Consider the following 17163-nt stretch of genomic DNA (forward strand, 5'->3'; position numbering starts at 1 on the left):
ATGTGTTAGTACATGAAATTACAACATAAAAGTGATAACAGATAAAAATAAAATGTTTATTAACCCGAAAAAAGTCAATCCATGAGTTTAAGAAAGCGCAATCAACAATACAACAAGAATCAGCTTAATTTTTCAAGGAATTCCTCGACAGAATAGAAGGAGTGACCCATGATGAAACTCTTCAGTTTCGATTTGAAAGCGCGTGGATTACTGCTAAGATTTCTGAATTCCAGTGGTAGACTACTGAAAATGGATGCAGCAGTATACTGCACACCTTTACGCACAAGAGTTAAGGAAGCCAGATACAAATGCAGGTTTTATTTCCGCCGAGTATTAACTGAGTGAAAGCTGCTAATTCTTGGGAATGAGCTAATATTGTTAACAAGAAATGACAATAAGGAATGTATATATTGAGAGGCCAATGTCAAAATACACAGACTCGTGAACAGGGGTCGACAAGAGGTTCGTCAACTTTCACCATTTACTGCCTGAACCGCCAGTTTCTGAGCCAAAAATATCCTTTTAGAATCGGAAGAGTGACCCCAAAATATAATACCATATGACATAAGCGAATGAAAATAAGCAAAGTAGACTAATTTTCGCGTCGATCGATCACTCATATCAGATACCGTTCGAATAGCAAAAATGGCAGCATTAAGTCTTTGAACAAGATCCTGAATGCAGGCTTTCCATTACAGTTTACTACATATCTGAACACCTACAAATTTTAACTGTTCATGTCACTAACCATATGTCCATTCTGTGAAATTAAAACGTCAGGTTTTGTTGAATTGTGTGTTAGAAACTGTAAAAACTGAGTCTTACTGTGATTTAGCATTAGTTTATTTTCTACAAGCCATGAACTTAGGTCATGAGCTGCACTATTTGAAACAGAGCCAATGTTGCACACAACATCCTTCACTACCAAGCTAGTGTCATCAGCAAACAGAAATATTTTAGAGTTACACGTAATACTAGAGGGCATATCATTCATATATATATAAGGAACAGAAGGGCCGCAACACTGATCCTTGGGGTACCCCCATTTGACCATACCCCACTCAGGCCCCACATTACAGCCATTCTCAACACTGTGAATAATGACCTTTTGCTGTCTGTTGCTAAAGTAAGAGGTAAACCAATTGTGAGCTACTCCCCATATTCCATAATGGTCCAACTTCTGGAGCAATATTTTGCGATCAACACAATCAGACGCCTTAGTTAAACCAAAAAATTTGTCTAGCGTTCGAAACCTTTTGTTTAAGTCATCCAGTACCTCACAGAGAAAAGAGAATATAGCATTTTCAGTTGTCAAACGACTTCTAAAACTGAACTGTACATTTGATAACAAATCGTGTGATATAAAATGGTCAATTATCCATACATACACAGCCTTTCCAATAACTTAAGCAAACACTGATGACATAGAAACAGGTCTTAAATTGTCTACATTATCCATTCCTCCCTGTTTATAAATCGGCTTTACTACTGAGTACTTTAATCGTTCAGGAAACTGATGATTCCTAAAGCAAAAATTACAAATATGGCTAAATACAGGGCTAACATGTGCAGTACAGTACTTTAATATTCTGATAGGCCCTCCATCATAACCATGAGAGTCCTTAGTCTTCAGCGATTTAATTATTGACTCAATCTCCCCCTTGTCTGTATCACAGTGGAGTATTTAAGAGATCAATCTCGGAAAGACATTTGCCAAGAAGTTTATATGATTCCCTGTAGAAACTAAATTTTTATTTAATTCACCAGCCATGCTCAGAAAAAGATTGTTAAATACTATACATATATGTGATTTATCAGTAACAGAAATATTTTTACTACGAACTGACTTTATATTGTCGACCTTGTGTTGCTGACCAGACACTTCCTTCACAGCTGACCATGTGGTTTTAATTTTATCTTGTGAATTAGCTATTCTTTTTCCATACCACATACTCTTTGGCTTTCTAATAACATTTTAAGCACCTTACAATGTTGGTTGCAATGGGTTATGTAGCTTGATTGTGACTACCTCTAACATTTTGATATAATTCTCGCTTTGTTCTACATGATATTTTTATCCCACTAGTCAGCCACCCGGGCTGCCTATTACTGCTTGTCCCTGTTTAGAAAGTTCTAATGGAAAGCAACTCTCAAAGATCATGAGAAATGTGTTAAGGAAAGCCTTATATTTATCATCTATGTTATCAGCACTATAAACGTCCGGCCACTCTTGTTCCTTGATAAGTTTTAAAAAACGTTCTATTGCTGTTGGATTAACTTTCCTACATACTTTGTAATTATATGTGACATTTGTTTGAGTACAAAAGCCTTTTAGTGTTAAAATTTGTGCTTCATGGTCTGAAAGGCCATTCACCCTTTTACTAACAGAATGCCCACCTAGTAATGAAGAATAAATAAAAATATTGTCTATGGCTGTGCTACTGTTCCCCTGCACCCTCGTTGGAAAAACAGTCTGCATCAGATCATATGAATTTATGAGATCTACCAACATCCCTTTTCTTGCACCATCATATACAAAATTTATATTGAAGTCACCACATATAACTAATTTCTGGTACTTCCTATAAAGTGAATCAAGAACACTCTCTAGCTTGAGCAGAAATGCTCTGAAGTCAGAGCAAGGGACCCACAAACAACAACAATTAGAAGTTTAGCTTCACTAAATTCAGCTGCCCTTGCACAACATTCAAATATCTGTTCAGTGCTGTGATACATCTATGGACTCAAATGGAATACTGTTTTTAACATACATGGCTACTCGCCCACCCCTCAAGGCACTCCTTGGGAAACAGCCAGCCAATTTGTATCCTGGTAAAGGAAGCCTCTGACTTGTCAGATTATTTAAGTGGTGCTCCAACATACAAATAATTTCAGAGTCAACTTCTATAAGCAGTTCACCAACCTTATCTACAATACCTCTTATATTTTGACGAAATACGCTAATTCCTTCTCTACTTGGAAACATGACGTCCTCTGAAGGTGAGCCCTTGGTTAGAGGGACTTCCTTTACGCAGGTATACCTATCAGCTGACTTCAGTCTATAAAAGGCGCAGCTCTAACACCAACTACTACAGGATTTTTCCATGAATGATCCCACCACCACCCACACAAGTGTCACCTATAAGCTTTGCCAGCCTCCCCTTCCAATACCTATTGAGGTACAGGTATCATGTAATTCTCGCTTTGTTCTACATGATATTTTTATCCCACTAGTCAGCCACCCGGGCTGCCTATTACTGCTTGTACCTGTTTAGAAAGTTCTAATGGAAAGCAACTCTCAAAGAGCAATCTACTGATAGACCCAACTGGCACCAATGAAATGTGACCCATGCGCCCTCCCCAGCCCCATATTAACGCGCCTAACAGCTGCATTAGGATGAGGCCAATCATGACCCTGAAGCAGTTGCACGAAATGCACATTAGTGCCACCAGTTCGAGTAGCTCTCTTTACCAGGTCATCACCTACATCGTATCACTACATGATCCTCCTTTGTAAAATTCATACACAACTTCCCTATGCTGTCAGTCACCTGAGCCAACCCTGCACTAGTATTCACAAAGCTGGTGACCTGGTACTCACTCCCCAACACTTCCTGCATTTGCTGGCCCACACCTCAGCCGTGCGAACCACCTAGCAGCAGAACCTTCTTTCTGTTAGACTTTGCAACTGACCTAGGCCTCCTAACTGCTGAGGACTGCTACATCTTCCCTACATCTACAGCTACAAGAGGCTTCTCTCTACTCAACTCTGACAGTTGGTCAAATCTGTTGCATATATGCGAAGTATAATTGTCTGACTACCTCCTCTTGGTAAACGCCTTCTAGCCAACTGCCATTCCCCACTACCCTTCACCTTCCTCAACCTATCTAGTTCCTCCTTTGCGCATCGTAACTGCACCTGAAGGGCACAAATATTACGCTCCTGCTCCTCTATCAACTTATTTCTACTACAGATTCTGCGTTGTATGAGAGGATCTCGCTAGAATGCCCACTGGCTTCCTCACTGCAATGCACCCAGTGAAAATACTTTGAACAAATCCCACACCATCACCTATTACCCACAAACCTACGACAGAGCACACTTCTCACTCATGGTACAACTTTACAGTTACTGAAAAAAAACTATACATCTATGTTACCTGAGTTCAGTTACACCACTAGAACTATTTATAGAACTAACAATAGCGGTCTCGAAATTCTCTGTCTACTAAGAAAGCAATTACTTGTATTAATACTACTACACCACAGCTAATACCAATACCAACAAAACTTCACAAAATTATTAGCTAAAACCAAAAATTCAAGTGGTCGCTGGAGCACTCAACATTATTAAAACACTGAACGAAAATTTTACTGATATATTTATATATATAACCAAAAATACTAGTCGAGCTCATTGTAAAGATTTGTTCAGAACGCTGAGGATTTTAACTGCTCCATGTGAGTACATTTATCAGTCAGTTGTACACATCAAAAATAACATTGGTAATTACTGCACAAACAGCTCTGTCCATGACCATGCAACAAGAGGTAGACTGAACTTACGTTTACCAAGGAAAAATAAACATAAAACTCAAAACAGCATTTTCTACCAAGGAATAAAGCTGTACAATAAATTACCAAAATAGATTAAAGAAATTGCAAAATACACTTATTTAAAAAGGCAGCTAAAAAGTACTTGTTATGCAATACATATTATACATTGAAGGATTACTTAGCTAAAACAGAGTAGGGGTTTAATAAAAAATGTTATCCAAGTAAATAATAATAATAATGATGATTATTATAAAATATCCAACATTCCACATAACACCTTCACTTTATGTTTTTTTCTACTTTTTTCCTTTCTAGATATACTTACACCCAAGCTATGCATAGCACAGTACTAACACCTCTTTCTGAGCTCAACATTTCACTCATTATGGAGAGATGATGACTCAGTTTTTCAGGATAGGAATGGGAAGTTGCAGTGCGGAAAATGTCCCAGAGATCACCAGTGTGTGTGTGTGTGTGTGTGTGTGTGTGTGTAGTGAGTGAAGTGTTATGAAACAATGTGTGTATGTGTGTGCAGTGACTGATAGTGAGATATGAGTGAACAATGTGGCATTACATTATTTAATAAGTTATTTGTAAAAAAAAGTATTGTATACCAGGAGTAAATCTAATGATTGTCTCTAACTAAAAGTCTGTAAATAAATATGTATACGAACTAGCTTATTTTAAACTGATCTAAATTTGTAAATACTTTGACATGTTCTATATCCTTGTAAAAAGAGATCTACAGATGAATAAAGCTACAACTACTACTACTAGAAACAATAATAAATGTCAGCTGAAAACTAAAGCACGAAATTTACCAAACGACTTCAATGCACAGAAAACTCTAAAAGACACAGCGAGCGAACGTTTCCAAAAGTTTATTAAATCGCAATTTCGCCACAAACAGCACGAAACACGGCTGAAAACTATTAAATTTAATAACTGTATAACAGCGCACAAATAACTTTGTCAGTACATAGCTTTATAACCGCTACAGCTGCAACCGCACGCCGAAAAATGTAAACACGCTACTGAGGCGTGAGGATTGGACGAACAACGTAAGCACACACACAAATAACAGACCACTCGAGTTAATAACACAGGAAGAACAAGTGAGATTAATGAAAATCCATTACAGCAAATATTAACACAAATAAGTTTTAAAATAAGTAACTGAAGACTAAAACTTTATAAAATATTGACGATCAATTTCAACAGCAGTCCAGCACACGTGACGCCACACCAAAGACCATTTGCTAGGTATGCGTTGTTGTGTTCCACGTGAACTTTGTCGAGCAGATTTATCCCTTTATCACTAAGTGCCAATTGTATTTGAAGTTTTGTTCCAGGTCCACGGTAGTTATATCCAGGATTATGTAGTTTGTCGAGAATACCACCATCTCCTCCTCTAATGCTTCTCCTGTCACGCATACTATGCTACGGAGGTGGTTGGGGTGTGCGCACATTGTAATATAGCAAGTCGCCAACGTCGATCCAGCTCTTTGTGATCAGGAAAACCAAGCCATTTAACTAACGCTCTATTCCGTCGAAGCTGTATGATCTCTACGACATGCGCATCTAGTTCCGAGCTCTTCTGGGTGAAAGCATCCTGTAATTTCAGTACCACTGCTGTCTTTTAAGAGGTAGGTTCTAGGATTCGCTATCTGCACTTAGGAAACTGTGAATATCTCAAATCCTGTCTTGTGTTTTGAAATACATATTAAATTATCTACATTAAATTGCTTTTTGCGTGAATCTAACATTTTAATATAATTGTATACTGTATCTAGACGTGTGTTATCACGAACATCGATTAGTCTCATTTTTACTGTGCGGTTTTTGGTTCGATTATGCTGTGAAATTATTTGTGGGAGGATATTGGTCCATTTGTGTGAGCGACGAACATTTAATCGCATCCAAATTTGGGCTTTCGCTGTTCTGTTCAGGCGTTCCACGATAATCGCCTTCAGGTGGGTGAAAGTCGAGTAGTGATGCATTCCATGCCGCTCCATCATAGTCGGGAAATATCTGTTGTAAAAATCACCACCGCAATCTGTCTGAAGGTTTCCTGGACTTCAATTCCTCCCCATCTGCAGCAAACGCTCAAACACATGCGCGACATCCTTCCCTGTTTTTGCTTTCAAGGGTAATCCCCAGCCAAATATACGACCGTTGCCCAGAAAGTAATGCACCACATTTTTTTTCTTCAACAATTCTTTATTGAACATAATGAGAATTTCAAATACGAAAGAATGGCGTTTTATCTAAACATCCTATTTTTTCACGCAATCCCCATCCCGCTCTACGGCCTTCGTCGGCGCGAAACAAGGGCCTGTATGTCCTGTTGGTACCAATCCTTGTCCTGGTGGCGGAGTCAGTGCTTCACTGTGTGAACCACCTCCTCATCGTCCTCAAAATGTCTTGTCGAGTCGTAATGCGTCTGTCCTCGAGAATGACATCAGCTCGCTGCAACATGTCAGGTGTGACAGCCGTGGATGGTCTCCCCGACCGCTGCAAATCCTGCAGCTTCGCCGAACCGCCTCCCGATGACCTCACCCTCCGTGCCCGGCGACTAACTGTGCTTCTGTCGACAGAAGACTTTGAACAAAAGTTTGTGAATATTTCCCACAGTTTTTTTCTCTGCAGTAAGAAAGTCAATGACGGCACGTAGCTTGTAACGTACATCACCTACAGATGCCATTGTGAAACTCTCCTGCAGCTATGCTGTCTGTCGAAAGTGACGGAAACTCGGTGCGCTCACTCAGGAGGCTTCAAATGATACATACGTAAAGTTTCCATTCGTAGCATTGTTTTCGGCTGAGAAAAAAAATGCGGCGCATCACTTTCTGGGAAATCTGCCTACAGTAAGTATCAATGACCATTAAAATGTATTTGAAACCGTTATACACACGTGAATATTCCCTCATGTCGACTAGCTACACCTGCCAAACCTTTAACCAGAACATGTCTATGACTGTATGTTTTGCGTGCTGGTTTGTGCAGTTTTTGCACTACAGTCTCCACACTTACTCTATGATACCTCTCTCTCTAAGTTCAGAAATGCAGAAACAACTTCATCTGAATGAGCTGTATTACCAGCAGCAGTTGACGTCATAAGCAGTCTTAGCTAATCTACTAGTTCATTGGGATCGTCATGATATATATGCTACGGAAGTCGATGCTGAATGCTGAATGCCAATACCATCAAATGCTTCAAATGGCTCTGAGCACTATGGGACTTAACATCTGAGGTCATCAGTCTCCTAGAACTTAGAACTACTTAAACCTAACTAACCTAAGAACATTGCACAGCCGGCCGAAGTGGCCGAGCGGTTCTAGGGGCTACAATCTGGAACCGCGCGACCGCTTCGGTCGCAGGTTCGAATCCTGCCTTAGGCATGGATGTGTGTGCTGTCCTTAGGTTAGTTAGGTTTAAGTGGTTCTAAGTTCTAGGGGACTGATGACATCAGAAGTTAAGTCACATAGTGCTCAGAGCCATTTGAACGACTTTTTGACATCACACATATCCATGCCCGAGGCAGGATTAGAACCTGCGACCGTAGCAGTCGCACGGTTCCGGACTGAAGCGCCTAGAACCGCTCGGCGCCAGCGGCCGGCTATCGATATCATCACCACTGCTATTTTTTCAATGTCCAATATAGGTTTTATAACGGATTTGTATTTCACATTGCTTTGGATTTTCGCATTCTTATGCAGATCAGTTAAATGCAATATTTCACGATATATTTCCAGATCTTTAGATGAATCATTTGCAGTTTTTGTGGATCTTACGCAAATAGGGTTCAGTAGTTCTCTGAAACTGTCTGCCGGCCGGTGTGGCCGCGCGGTTCTAGGCGCTTCAGTCTGGAACCGCGTGACCGCTACGGTCGCAGGTTCGAATCCTGCCTCGGGCATGGATGTGTGTGATGTCCTTAGGTTAGTAGGTTTAAGTAGTTCTAAGTTCTAGGGGACTGATGACCACAGCTGTTAAGTCCCATAGTGCTCAGAGCCATTTGAAACTGTCTATTGCCGATCCGTATTGTACCCTCAGTTAATCTTATAGGCTGCATGCCCAGAATGTATGTTTTTACTCTGATGACACTGAGTACTTTGTCTACCCTAGCAGCATTGTGACACTTAATGAAATCGGCAATGGCAACGTCGCCATTGCGTAATTCTGGTGAGAGTTGACTGAGAGACTCTGTAACCGGCTTAAAGCTTTCTCTTAGTGTTTGCTCTCGCTTCAAATGCCTTAACCTCAACAGCCGTAATTACCCTTCCATGCCTCGATGACGTAATGCTTGGTCGACATCTCGTTGTATACTAATTGGACTTCTGTGCAGCGTGGGGTTCTACATATCCGGTCTTCTTTTTCCTATGCTGCTCCCTCTTCTTGATAACAGCTCTTTTCCCTTCAGCTAGGTCGCTTAACTTTCTTTTCAGTTGCATTAAGCCGTTCATACAATGTCCCATTCTCAATAACAGCTGTTTCCCCTTCAGTTAAGTCTTTGACTTTCTGTTACATTGAATTAATCCTATCATTCAGTGTATTGTTCAGTCTCAGAAGAGTATGACAGTATGTCTCTAGTTCCCTGTGTGCGCCTCCAATTTAACGTTCGAGAGTTTGAATTTTCGCGACCATGTACATGCCAATGTTTTATCTATGTACAGCCATCTTCTCAGACTGAGCTCCTGGCATGCATGCGAATTTATCCATGGTGACGCTTATACTGATGTACTCACCTATTTCCATGGCTATATACTATATAGGAATTACTTGAAGTTCCGTCTATACCTGCCATCATTCAGTTTTCCTGTTCGTTAATAATGAGGAACCCATACTATGAGTGATTGCAGCAATCTCCACATATCTTTACAGAATCATTGCACAGCATATTGGTTCCAACATGGGCCTGGTAAATGTGTTTTACATTCAGACTGTAATGTTTGAATGTAATAATTAAGTTTGCATTATCCCTCACCAGCTTTTTCTTTTTTAGGATTCTGGAACATTCGATGTCTGACTCAGATAAAATACATCAACTATATGGCGGCCAAAACAGAAATATTGTCGAATTTGCTCTTGGTTTTCCACACCAGTATCGTCAAATACGAACATTATGTTTGACTTTACGTTTTCTGGTGGAGGGATATCACTACCCTCACCGAATATCTTACATGTCACACCATCTACACCCTGCAATATCTCCTGTAATAGTATTTGGGCTGAAACAGTGTTTTTGAAAATACACGTACATGCTCAAAGCGGACTCCATCTGGATGTGTTCGCAGCAACATAAGAACATTCATTTTGCTACTGTTGGATGGACCTACAATTATTGCACATATGTTGTCCGGAAGGAGTACGCCATTCTTTTTCCGGTCTTCTTGCACGCCGTCACAGTCAAGTCACTTATAACAAAGTCTTGATGCTTCACTCAACCTGCCATGACACCTACTACGTAAGGTACTGGTCTACAATGGGTTTTTATAGAAAATAATGAACACTATGCCCCACCATGATACCGACTATGTCAGGTAATGGCGTGCAATGGAATTTCACAGAGACTTTAGTTAAATGACATAATTTTCTGTTGTTGCGTGTTTGCAGTGAAAATTCTGGTAACAATAGCTTCAGTACTTACAAAATAACACGAGGTAAGAATAAAAACGCATGCATGGTTATACACATTTTGATTCAGTAATCATACACGGGATGCACTACATCAACAGGTTCTTTCTTTATCTTAACACCAGTTTAGAATACCGGAAATGAAGCCTTCTTGTAAGCACAGAATTCAGCATGTATTTCTCTCAAACTTATTGGTAGTACATTAGGTTCCGTTGGCTCCATACTGACCCACTGTTCGAAGTCGTCTACATTACATGCACACTGTTCATACAAGATACTCTGCAATGTCCCTATACACAGCTTTAGCACAAGGCAGCCATCTGTTCAGTGTTTCCAAAACAATGGATAGCACCACCTGTAGACCAAACAATGTTGCAACGGGGGAGTGCTGTAGATAAATGAATGTGTCAGCCAATTTCACACAGGGTGCAGAGTCATCGTACACTGTTGTGACAGGTAGAGTTAGAGCAGCACAGTAAATGTCCAAAGGAAGACGCCTCGGATAGTACTCGGCGGTCAACTGCTACTTGATATAGACTTTTGCACAAGACAGTTCATCACCTCAGTAAACCGCACTTTAACTATTTTGGTTGCATTCTCAACCACTATCACAACACACTGGTCTCCATCTGCAGATGCTTCTATACCAACATGTAAACACTTCAAACTACTAGCAATTAAATTATACACTGAAGTGATTATAAGTGGTGTACAGGGATCAACTGATACCTTCTCATCCACTACATCCACATTTTGTCCACGCAGTGTCACTGGAATATTCTGAGATGGCGTTTATGATGTGGGCCAGAACCGACCTGCTTCATGCTGGTTAGGACCCCCAGTGCACATCTGCGAGTCAGGGACTGGCTGGGTGTCTTCAACCGACAATAACAGCTTCTTGTCCTGCTGCAATAAGCTGAGCAGGTGCGCGACAGTATCTCAGGGTGCTGCCACTGCTGTGGCTCTTGAGGGGGTGGGACACATCACTGCTGCAGACCCTGACAGGCTGGAGGACGTCGCATCCACTGACGAGCAGAGAAGAAAAACCGTTACAAGTGATAATAGCAGCACAAAGACTTCATTTGCCTCACATGACAGTAAACACAGACATTAAACAAAGAGTACTTACTCTTCCGCGCCATCTTCCCATTCTGCTGCAGCTGCGGCTGGGCAGTGCAGGACGATCTTTGCTGGCTCTTCATACTGACTGATTGAGGCTGCAGAGGTGCTGGGCCCACCTTACATCCCCGATGTCATCGGATGCTGCGTTCCTATTGGCTACTACCAATTTCAAGCGCCTCTCGTGGCATAATTGTGAACTAGACCAGTTGCTTGGTCCTGTGGATCAGGGGCAGACATCTCTTGTGAGATGGAAGACTGATTGTGAATTTCAAAAGTAGCAAGCAGTTGTAACTACAGCATTGGTCTGCATCACTTACAGAATGCATTTGACACCATTCTGCTGCATAGCCATTATCTGCTGGACAATATTCCTGTTCTTCTTCAGGCACTCATCCAGTATAACTCGGTTCCATTCTGCAAGTAGGAGGCAATGGGCGCAGCCCTCGGCTTCATTCTTACAGGCATCATGGCTGTTAAATTCCTCCCAATCAGACACCAACAGCTCTTCGATAGAACACATCCTGCGCATCACCGAGGATGACCAGCGAGTGATGATTGGGTGAAAGGGTGTATTGATGGAGGGGGGAGCTTTTCAATGGTATGTATCACATACATGAACAGACTTCCACTGAAGCGAATTGGCATCAACAGCCTGCCTCTTCTGTTTTGGAAGAGTGAATGCTTCATTTGGAATATCTTGGCAGCTTGCAGATCCGCATGAGCATGTATCAGTTGCGACATGCATCTTGGCTCCATCCCTCTGCAATGTCACAATCTGCTGAACTAAATTCTTCTGCTTTTTTCTGCTACACTCTTCCATTATCGTAATCCTCCATCACCCATGCAGTGAACTGTGGCTACAGTGTCCTCCGAATGGATACAACATGACAGCTATTGAAAGCCGCTCTAACCATCACATTCATCTCACTGATTGAACACATCAAGATGTTTCCACAGGAACAGCTCAGCGTAAACTGAACCACATCCGTCAATTCTGGAGTGGAGAAAAAAATTCCCATTCCAATTAGAATTTCTTGCCATTTTATATGGGATGGGGCGGGGATGGGATGTCAGCATAGCCCTGGGACAAAGAAATTCCCGCCAAAATTCGAAATTGAGGCCCAAATTCTAAATTCTCGCCAGTAGGGTAGATGAGGGATGGCAGGGGGAGGAGTGGGGGAGGGGGCGGGGATCCACATGCCGACTGTGGAAAACACATGTCGTCATCTGGGAGTGGGAGTGAGGATAATTAATTGATCAATTTAATTAATTTGCATATCAATTTGATATCGGATTGCACCCATGCCGCCCTTACACCCACTTCTAACTTGATTACAATTTCAGAAAAATTCTATGATTTATTCAAGAGAAAGAGCTTCATAAAATAAGCAAGTCAATAACGAGCTGGCTCACCTCTATCGGTTATGCAAGCAGTTATTCGACTTGGTACTGATTGATAGAGTTGTTGTTTGTCCTCCTGAGCGATATCATGCCGAATTGTCAAATTGTCAAATTGGTGCGTCAGATAGTCAAAATGCACTGATAGTGGGAGGACCGTGTCCATAACGCTCCAAACTTTCTTAATTGGGAAAAGATCCGGCGACTTCGCTGGTCAAAGTGGGCTTTGGCAAACACGGAGACAAGCAGTAGAAACTCTCAGTGTCTGGCCGGGCATTATAGAGCTGAAATGTAAGACCCGGATGCCTAGCCATGAAGGGCAACAAAATGGGGCGTAGAATATCGCAGACGTATCGTTGTGCTGTTAGCGTGCCGCGGATGACAACCAACTGGATCATGTTATGAAATGAAATGGCACCCTACACCATCTCTCCTAGGTGTCGGGCCATATGGCGGCGACAATCACATTGATGTTCTACCGCTGTCTGGGGCGTCTCCAGACATGACTTCGACCTGGAATTGCATTGACTGGAGTAAAATTGTCATCAGTGATGAATCCCTGTTCTAACTGAGCCCCGATAACCAGCAAAGACGTGTCTGCAGACGCCACGAACAGCCGTAGAATACCAACATTACTGCCGCTCGCCATACTGCGCAATAACCAGGAGTGAAGGTCCGTCATACCATTTCATTTCATAGCAGGACCTTTTGGTTGTCATCTGCAGCACCCTTACAGCACAGTGGTATGTCGACGATATTGAACGCCCTGTTTTGTTGCCCTTCATGGCAAATCATTCTATTCTTACATTTCAGTAAGATAATGCCCGCTCACATACTGCGAGAGTTTCACACAGCTTGTTTTCATATTTGCCAAATTCTGCTTTGGCCAGAAAGGCCGCCGGATCTCTTCCCAATTAATTTCTGAAGCATTGTGGGCACCTCTCCAAGCAGCTCGGGATTTCGACGATCTAACGCACCAGTTGTACAGAATTTTGGACAATATCGCTCAGGAGGACATCCAACAACTCCGTCAATGAATGCCAAGCCGCTTGCATAACCGCTAGAGGTGAACTAACGTGTAATTGACTTACTCAGTTTGTGAAATTCTACCTCTTGAATAAATTATCCAATTTTTATGAAATTTTTTTGTCTTAGAGTGCATACCGAGGCAGATTAAGGTAACATAACTTCAGACATGCACTGGCAATGATTATTTTCACCAGCGAAATTAAAGGCTACATTCGTCGCGATAAGTAAAAATGCAGTTGCCTTTGAATATAGAATTAATTAGTGATTATTGTAGTTGGTAAGCTTCTAAGTCGGTAAGGTCAAGTGTGTAGGGTGGGTCGCAGGCCGCTCCAACTACAGACGAGAAACTCCAATAATAAGTTTCGAGGGCGGAATTTGTGAATATTTTTGTTCGCGTCGTATCTCTAGCTCAAAGGCAGTAAAGATCAGGAGAATAACACCTCGTAAAGATGCAGGTGGGTGAACGCTCTTAAATGAGACAGGAACTTAACCTGTCATATGGTCCTGTAGGTAGAACCTACCATTCGCTTTGAACAATTTTGTAAACAGTGGAAATGTAGGCGTCTCGATCAAAAGGGAGGAATACGCAGTCTTCTCACATGATTTAGTATTCTCGATATTTGTTATAACCCTTTCTGAATGCAGATGTCGAAGCTGACTTCGTTGACATTCTCACTCAGATTCAAGGTTCACTACTCCCACAAGATTATCTGTGGATACGACGTCTCCGTTTGAATCTCGTCAGGTTGGAATTCACTCTTCTCACCCAGTTACCAGTCCAATATTTGATTATCAAAGTTTCTGTGACATCATATCGCTGTTTTATAGGTACCAAACTCAAGATTTTTTGATTGGACCGAATTTTTCTTCGTAGAACACATACACACGAATAAACTTGAGCCCCTCTCTCTCTCGTGAATGTCTCATTAATATAGAAACATTGAATTTAGAAAGCACTACAGCACCTGCCAGAGCCATAGCTGTTGAAAGTATTGTTTACATTAACCCCTGAGATTCAAAATGGTTCAAATGGCTCTGAGCACTATGGGACTTAACATCTGAGGTCATTAAGTCCCATAGAAAAAAATGGTTCAAATGGCTCTGAGCACTATGGGACTTAACATCTATGGTCATCAGTCCCCTAGAACTTAGAACTACTTAAACCTAACGACATCACACAACACCCAGCCATCACGAGGCAGAGAAAATCCCTGACCCCGCCGGGAATCGAACCCGGGAACCCGGGCGTGGGAAGCGAGAACGCTACCGCACGACCACGAGATGTGGGCAAGTCCCATAGAACTTAGAACTACTTAAACCTAACTAACCTAAGGACATCACACATATCCATGCCCAAGGCAGGATTCGAACCTGCGACCGTAGCAGTCGCGCGGTTACGGACTGAAGCGCCTAGAACCGCTCGGCCACAGCGGCCGGCGGAGGTGAATAGAAAGAGGGAAAAGGAGAAGGACAGAGACAGGGGAGAGAAAGAGATTAAGACGCCTATCCAGTTCCCTTACATGTTAGAAGCGTGTGCTTTCTCTTTCCTTTCTTTTCCATTTGAGCAGATTGAGCTACAGCAAAGTGTGGCTGAGTATAGCTAGTTTGTCAATAATCTTAAAAATGTCCTTCATCGAAGCCCACTGGTATTCATGAATGTGGGAAATGTATCAAGCCGTGGTGATCTTACTTGAAACGAGAATACCATTGTCGGATGTTATTTCTACAATGAGCTTACCCCTTACACGACACAAATGTTTCCGTCTCTCTCCACTGCCTGCAAATCTCTATCAAATCCAAAGAGAACAAAATGTCACAAACGTTAGACTTTTCTCTATTTCACAATCCATTGCCTAACGCTTAAACAACATTTCGCACAGCGTTGAACTATGCCACATTCAATAAATCGCCACAAGAACAGTTCTAGAACCTCAAACAAATATAACGATTGATAAATATTCTTGTAGCAACCTGCGTGGAAACACGATCTCCACGAACTTAAGCACAAATCTATTTTCTCCACGAAAATTTTTCCTGCAGTGATAGATTACATTCTTTAATATTTTTCACTTCAGATGAGAAATGGTCATAACGCTGTTGCCTAATCAGTAATATTAGACAAAAGGCGATTTACAAACTAAAGAGATGAATGCGCTCCTCATTTCGGCTTGCGTTTACACTGCGCTACGTTTGGTAGTATACAATTAATACCTAGACTAGAGCAACACAACAGTCCAAGTGAAAAGTAATAGTTCCTGCAGAAATTTCCGCATCCTGCCGTGTTGCCATTTCGCGAAAAAGTCCGTTATGTCATGTTATTTCAGAGATTACAAAATCTATTCGAAAATACGCATTGGGTAACTGAGGCATCTGGTGAATGGCAATGCCGCAGAACGAGGAAATGAATGTTTTGAACATGCAGTGAATTACGTAACCATTACGGCACCTCACCTCAACCTCTCGATACCAGCAACACTCTACTGTGCTTCTGTAAAGTAGTTAACATATTTCTGAGACAACATTCAGATTTGATTTCGTTAATGTAGAGGTACTTTGATACATCGATATGTTTATGTTTCAATGATATTATTCTTTCTTTTGTCACTATGATCTTTGTCGTACTTGTAACTCTAATTTTTGGGCGCGTAAGCGGTGAGTAGAGAGTCAAGTCTTGGTCGTCATGTTGAAAAGACACAAATTGTTGTCAGTTTATGAAATGTGAACTTTAACAGTGAGGAAGATATTTTCAAGTACGTTTTATATTGTGAAGTGATGTTGCAACAAAAGTAATAAAAAAAGAATTGTACTTTTTTACATCACCATTGTCCTAACTTGCAAAAGTTTCATCTTCAAGAATGGTTTATGAAACACATCTATAAAACTTTTGAATATCGTCGAATAACACCTAGGCCTCTTTGCATCCGAGCTTGGAATCATCACCACCTAGATTTTCGACGATTGAGCCATGAGTGCACAGCGAGACCAGCGTGGGAAACACGAAAAGATGAGTGCCTAGTTTATCCATTGTTTCAAGAAATGACTTTATTAACTGTGCTCTAATGACACCTGCCACATAATATAACTTTGTTGTTGCCCGAAAATGCAATATTTAGCAGCGTGAGCAACACTACAATCATAATTAATTTTTGACCTTTGTTGTGGTAGGGTTGTTAGAACCTCCAGGGAGTCAAAATCCTCATCCACAGCAGAACATCCTTCTTTATAACAAAATCAGTAGCCAGCCATTTGTGTAGTTTGGTGGTGTGTTCGAATGCTACTAGCTTTATGTGCTGAAGATTGTATGCTTCAGGCAACTATTTGTAACAAGCACGAACAGAACCTCTTCATCTCTAGAACGCCAATTAAACAACATAGGGTTCCACTGTGGTTAAAAATTCACATTAAATACGATTTCCCTTCCC

This window comes from Schistocerca americana, chromosome 3, assembly GCF_021461395.2.
Source record: "Schistocerca americana isolate TAMUIC-IGC-003095 chromosome 3, iqSchAmer2.1, whole genome shotgun sequence".
NCBI classification, from domain to species: domain Eukaryota; kingdom Metazoa; phylum Arthropoda; class Insecta; order Orthoptera; family Acrididae; genus Schistocerca; species Schistocerca americana.